The sequence below is a fragment of the Ascaphus truei genome, chromosome 3 (genome assembly GCF_040206685.1).
Source record: "Ascaphus truei isolate aAscTru1 chromosome 3, aAscTru1.hap1, whole genome shotgun sequence".
In the NCBI taxonomy this organism is placed as follows: domain Eukaryota; kingdom Metazoa; phylum Chordata; class Amphibia; order Anura; family Ascaphidae; genus Ascaphus; species Ascaphus truei.
The window spans coordinates 169,392,213-169,398,397 of record NC_134485.1 but is presented as its reverse complement, the minus strand read 5'-3'; positions in this window follow the sequence as shown (position 1 = coordinate 169,398,397).

Sequence of the window (6,185 nt, the reverse complement as noted above, 5' to 3'; positions counted from 1 at the left end):
GGGGAGACCAGAGAGAGGGGAGATGGGGGGAGACCAGAGAGAGGGGGGCAGGGGGTGACTGACTGACCGGGGCAGGGGTGACTGACTGACCGGGGCAGGGGGGTGACTGACCGGGGCAGGGGTGACTGACTGACCGGGGCAGGGGTGACTGACTGACCGGGGCAGGGGTGACTGACTGACCGGGGGCAGGGGTGACTGACTGATTGTGGGGGGGGGAGGTACCTCTGGTGTCACACATACTCCCATACACACATACACATTCTCCTATATATATACATACACACACACACACACATACATACACACACTCCCACATACATACACACACTCCCACATACATACACACACTCCCACATACATACACACACTCCCACATACATACACACACTCCCACATACATACACACACTCCCACATACATACACACACTCCCACGTACATACACACACTCCCACGTACATACACACACTCCCATGTACATACACACACACACTCCCACATACATACACACTCCCACATACATACACACACTCCCACACACATACACACATATATACACACCTATATACACACACACAGGCCGCGACCAGCACCACCACGCTCCCCCGCCCATCTCCTGCTCCGCTCCCACATGGGGGGCTTCCCCCGCTCCCATCACCCGGCGCTCTCTCTGACGTGGGACCGGGGGGAAATGGGGGGGGGGGGGGAAGCGGGGGACATGAGGGGGCATCCCCCCGCTCCCATCACCCGGCGCGCTCTCTGACGCGGGACCGGGGGGGAAGCGGGGACATGAGGGGGCATCCCCCGCTCCCATCACCCGGCGCGCTCTCTGACGCGGGACCGGGGGGAAGCGGGGACATGAGGGGGCATCCCCCGCTCCCATCACCCGGTGCGCTCTCTGACACGGGACCGGGGGGGAAGCGGGGGGGGGGGGGAAGCGGGGGACATCCCCCCGCTCACATCACCCGGCGCGCTCTCTGACACGGGACCGGGGGGAACCGGGGACATGAGGGGGCATCCCCCGCTCCCATCACCCGCCGCGCTCTCTGACACGGGACCGGGGGGGGAAGCGGGGGGGGGGGGGGGGGGGGAACGGGGACATGAGGGGGCATCCCCCGCTCCCATCACCATAACTGCGGGCAGCAGGAGCACCGGGGAGGGGAGGGAGGTGGAGGAAGGCACAGATAATACTTACTGTGTCCTCCATCCTCCATGGGAAAAAAATGGCCGCTCGTTAGGGGCTGGCTCATATAGAGCCTGGCCGCACACCCACAAAGCCTGGGAGCGCGCGCCAATCATCTGTCAGGTAGGGGGAGTTTTTTTTTTTTTCCAGCCAGCGCGAGCAGGGAAATTTCAGCGCGAGCAGGGAAAATTTAAAAAACAAAACACGTGTGCTGCTTGGGCCAATAGTTACTCGCCCGGGGGTTAAATCCACCCGCCCCGGGCGAGTAAATGTATAGGATTGTCGAACACTGGTTATAGATATTGTTTATTATTTTTGGATGTGCAACATTGGTACCGTAGGCCCACGGGTACCCCCGCTTGGTGAGCCGGGAACCCCCGGACCCCTGTGGGGGTCAGCCGGGGACACCCGCGCGACCCCCAGGCTCCCTCTGGGACCCCCGCGGGGTCAGCCTCTGGGACACCCGCTGGCCTGTTGTATGGGTTTTGCACATGCAAAGATGAAAAGCAATAAGTTTTTCTAAGTCCAGATTTCTTCGCGTCTACTCTAACCTGACGTGTTCTGAGCAACGCAACTTTCGCGTACGCTTAGTGTTGCGTTGCTTAGTGCATCCCGCTTAAGGGCAGAATTTAACGCAAACAGGGTTGCAAACGAGCAAAGTTGGACTTAGAAAAAATTCCGGAAAAAGTCATTTTTAGAGCACAAAGTGCCTGTTTGCGTTGCTTAGTGCACCGGGTTGAGCGCAAAAGCACGTTCTAAGAGCACTTTGCGCTCTAAAAGTGACTTAACGGAGCTTAGTGCATAGCCCCCTTACAACTATGCAACTAATTTTGACAGATTTATTTTAAATCATTCTTCCTGGTAATGTACAGGTTATTAAGAATTTATTTTAGTGTTAGGATCCTTGAGATGTGGTCTGCCTTGGAGGGGCTCAAGGGCTTATGACACTTTGGCCAAAGAGTTAAACTAAAAGACCATTTTAGTCAAAAGATATCTGTATATATATATATATATATATAAATATATATATATATATATATATATATATATATATATATATATATATATATGCACTGTACCGTTTATCTGTGTTAATGGATGTAGCACTGAGCTCTATCTGTGTTTCATGTTCTGCCTCTGGTTTTAAATATATATTGCCATGCTCAGTAGCACTCCTGTTTGACACCTATACGCATATATATATATATATATATATATATATATATATATATATATATATATATAGTGGTTATTTTGAGGGTTCAATATGAGCTTATTGGGGTTCTGTATGTTTTTTAGACTCAAGCTTGCCTAGATTGAGTGGGGAAGATAGTGAGGAACTAAAGAAAGATTTCACAACAGAAGAGCTGCTGCAAGTAATCAAACAATCGAAACCATCTAAGGCACAAGGACCTGATGGGTTCTCTAATTTATACTATAAAAGATTTGCCAACCTACTAGTCCCCCATCTCCTGCGTACTGCTGCGGCCAAGTTTATTCGAGCATTTGCCCGTTCTTGGCCGCAGCAGTAGCCTGGCGCGCGCCCGAGAGTGACGGGCGCGCGCCGAAGCAGCGGAAGAGCGCCCTCCGATCGGGGCGCTCTCCCTACCGCTGCCGGGTCCGCCGGGTCCCCCGGAACCCCCTGCCGCTGTCCCGCGATCGCGGGACACCAGGGCTCCCTCGGGGAGCCCCTGGACGCGCGTGCAGGGGGCGCACGCTCCCGAAGACGCGTGACCGCGCGTCTATGACGCGCGGCACGCCGAGGGGCGGCCACTAGCAAGCCGGGAAATCTCCCGGCTTGCGGTACCGGCCACACTCTAATAAAGTGTGTCGGTAGTGTATGTTCAATGCAATCCAGATCATATGCTCCAAGTGCCCATTTCCTTAATATATAAGCAGGGCAAGGACCCAACGAATTCTAAAAGTTACAGACCAATATCTTTAATAAATACAGATATCAAAATGTATTCTAAAATGTTGGCCAACAGATTGAGTCATATCGTGCCTATACGGATTCACTCGGATCAAGAAGGTTGCATAAAAGATAGGCAAGCAGCCTATAACACCAGCCGAATCATTGATCTGATTGAAATAGCAAAGGTAAAAAATATCCATGTGATGGTTTTAAATCTAGATGTGGAAAAAGCTTTTGACAGGATAGATTGTACACAGATTCCCAACAAGCTCTGATAAACCCCAACCATTACCACATAATATATATATGCATATAAGTGTCAAAAGGAGTGCTAGTGGGCGTGGCTAAATGTATACAACAAAAAAACAAAAAATGCCCAAAGCTACTTCCATTGTGACAAAAATACACAGTGCAAAACCTATATATCTCTTGTAAAAAGGGTCATTTAGTTTAACCCTTTGACCAAAGCGTCTTAAGCCTGCTGCCACTTACAAGGCATGACCAAAAGCAGGTCCTAACACTCACCTGGGTTAAAATTCTTATTTACCTGTATAATTACAGGAAGAATGATCACATTGGATCTGTCATAACCTGGCAAAATGAAACTGACCTGCCAACTTGTAAAGTGGGGCGGGGCAAGCTTAAACCTTGGGAGGGAGGGGCCACTACCCTCCCATAAGCAACTGAGACCAGCTGCACACAGTTAGCAAAATTTTCCAAGTTGCCAGGTCAGTTTTATTTTGCCAGGTTATGACAGATCCGTGATTAAGTAAAAAAATAAATAAAACTCAATAAAATCTAACACGTGGTGCCTTGATCTTTAATAGCTGCTGCCTTTAGTTAACCGCCATTGACAATGGCATTGTTGAGCAACAATAAGACAATGTTTACTTATATCATTCTAGCATAATCATTGCCAGATACTTTGCTACGATTGGCAGAGGGCATAATCATAAATGTAATGAACCCTGAATTGCAACAATGCCACATAGCACTTTCATTGCTGATCTCATGCACACATATAGTTAATGACAACAATATGGAATCATATTGTTCATAATGGGTTAACTGGCTCTCAAATGGCTGTGAGTTCTCACAAAATAGTATTGCTATGCTGCTATATAATGCCAAACAACCATATGATGTATTTGAAATTGTGATTCTCAAATCAGTCAAATAACCAGGAGACTTTACTGACATATAGTTTTTTTGTAACATTGACATCAAAATATAACCAAATAAAATAGTTAGTTGGCAGCTCTTGCAATTGTAACGGTATTTCTGAACCGGCCTGACCCACCCAATCTCACATTGGCCCCTGTGGTCTAACCGGCCCCCATTACAGTGTGATAGTGTCTGGTGGTGCACCTGTTGGCAACAGGACTCCTGAGTCTCCCGCATGATGGTGTGTGGGGAGGACCCGTCCAGACAGGCAGCTGAGGTAGTGTGCTAAGTCTCACCTAGATCCAGTGCAGCGCCTCCACCTCATCAGGGTCCCTGCGTCCGCATGGGGATGGTCCTGTTGAGGAACTCCTCCGTGGTGCTCCTCTCTGTACATTCACTCCACACATGTACACGAGAGGATTTGTGATTGAGAACATCTTTATTGTCTGAGTGGGCTAGCTGCCCCTCGCAGTAGATATCTAGCCACTCATGTCCAGTCAGTGCCTCCCTTTAAAAGGTGTATCTCTCCTTAGATAGGGATTCCCTATCCCCGCAGGGATCACTGCCCTGTGCAAGGTCCCTGGACACAGTCTCCTCTTCAGTTACTATAACATAACCAGAACTTCCCAGTAACTCAGGCTAGGACTAGAACTTGAACTCCTCCTCCTCTTAGCTGAACTTGTACTAGAACTACTTTTAGAAACAGTGCTGTGCCTTATGTACACTCTGGAAGCTGACACACCTCTGACATCACTAACCATGGAGTCAGAGCATGTGACTACTCCCATCCATACACAGGGCACCCCACCAGGGTGTGAGGGCAAACCTCCATAATTACTGCTGGCATGCCCACAACTTACCAGGCCTTACTGTCAGCAGGAGAGATGACTGTAGCCATTTTACATAACCGCTACACAATGTTAGTTGATATGCTATACAAGGATATATGTGCACACGAGTCCCTCACAATGCATGCTACAACACAGAATCACAAGTTAGTACCAGTGCTGTAGGATCCCTTATCTAGCTAAACTCAAATATGAGAAAGCTGCTTTCTAAGGGCAGCGCAGTTCCAACATCACTGCCAAGGTTTACTTTGGACTCACTCACTCTGGTGACAGCGATGATATCGCACTGGTACTGTAACTAGTAATATGACCGTGTGTTACATTTGTTGCTAGTCTAAAGTACTTAGCTGTATTGTAGCTTCCATTGTAAGCATGCAAAGCTCCGAGTGCAATGGCGACGGCAGTCAGCAGATCAGTGGCACCACGTGACGTCACCACGTCACGACGCCCTACAAGTTTCTCTCCAGGTGGAGCTTCGTCAGGGGAAGGTGAGTACAGGGAACATCCCCCTACTGCGTATTTATAATGTCCCTTAATTATAAGTAATAAACGCAGCTCCAGGCTCAAGAGTCATGTGACTACACATTGATCAATCAAATTGCCTGGATTGGTGATGTACAATTGCACAGACTATCTTGCTATAGCGTCATTAGTATGTTAATTTACCCTATGATGGAAATAGAGGATAGGTACTCTGCAAACCCTGTTGTTTAAACACTATAAACTTATAAACACTATGGTTGTATCTTACTCAATATAATATCAACAATAAATAATTGAGTGAGCGGTCTGCTCTGTTTTGTGTTTATGTTAATGTGATTTACCAGCGTCCTTTTAAATCCTTAATGGACGTTATTACATCAAGCCCCCGGGCGAAGCCAGGGTCCGAAACGTACGTCGGGGTTGTGTTTGTTTGCACTCCTCTTGGACCCCCCACACTTCAGTGTGAACCCTTGATGGACACCCCTATCTGCAACCTATACCATTCCAGGATTCCCCCTAAGGACTTTCATTGCTCTGCAAACACATGATCACTTGCAAGTATACCCTGCATTTGCTTTTTGCTTGTGGTTTTC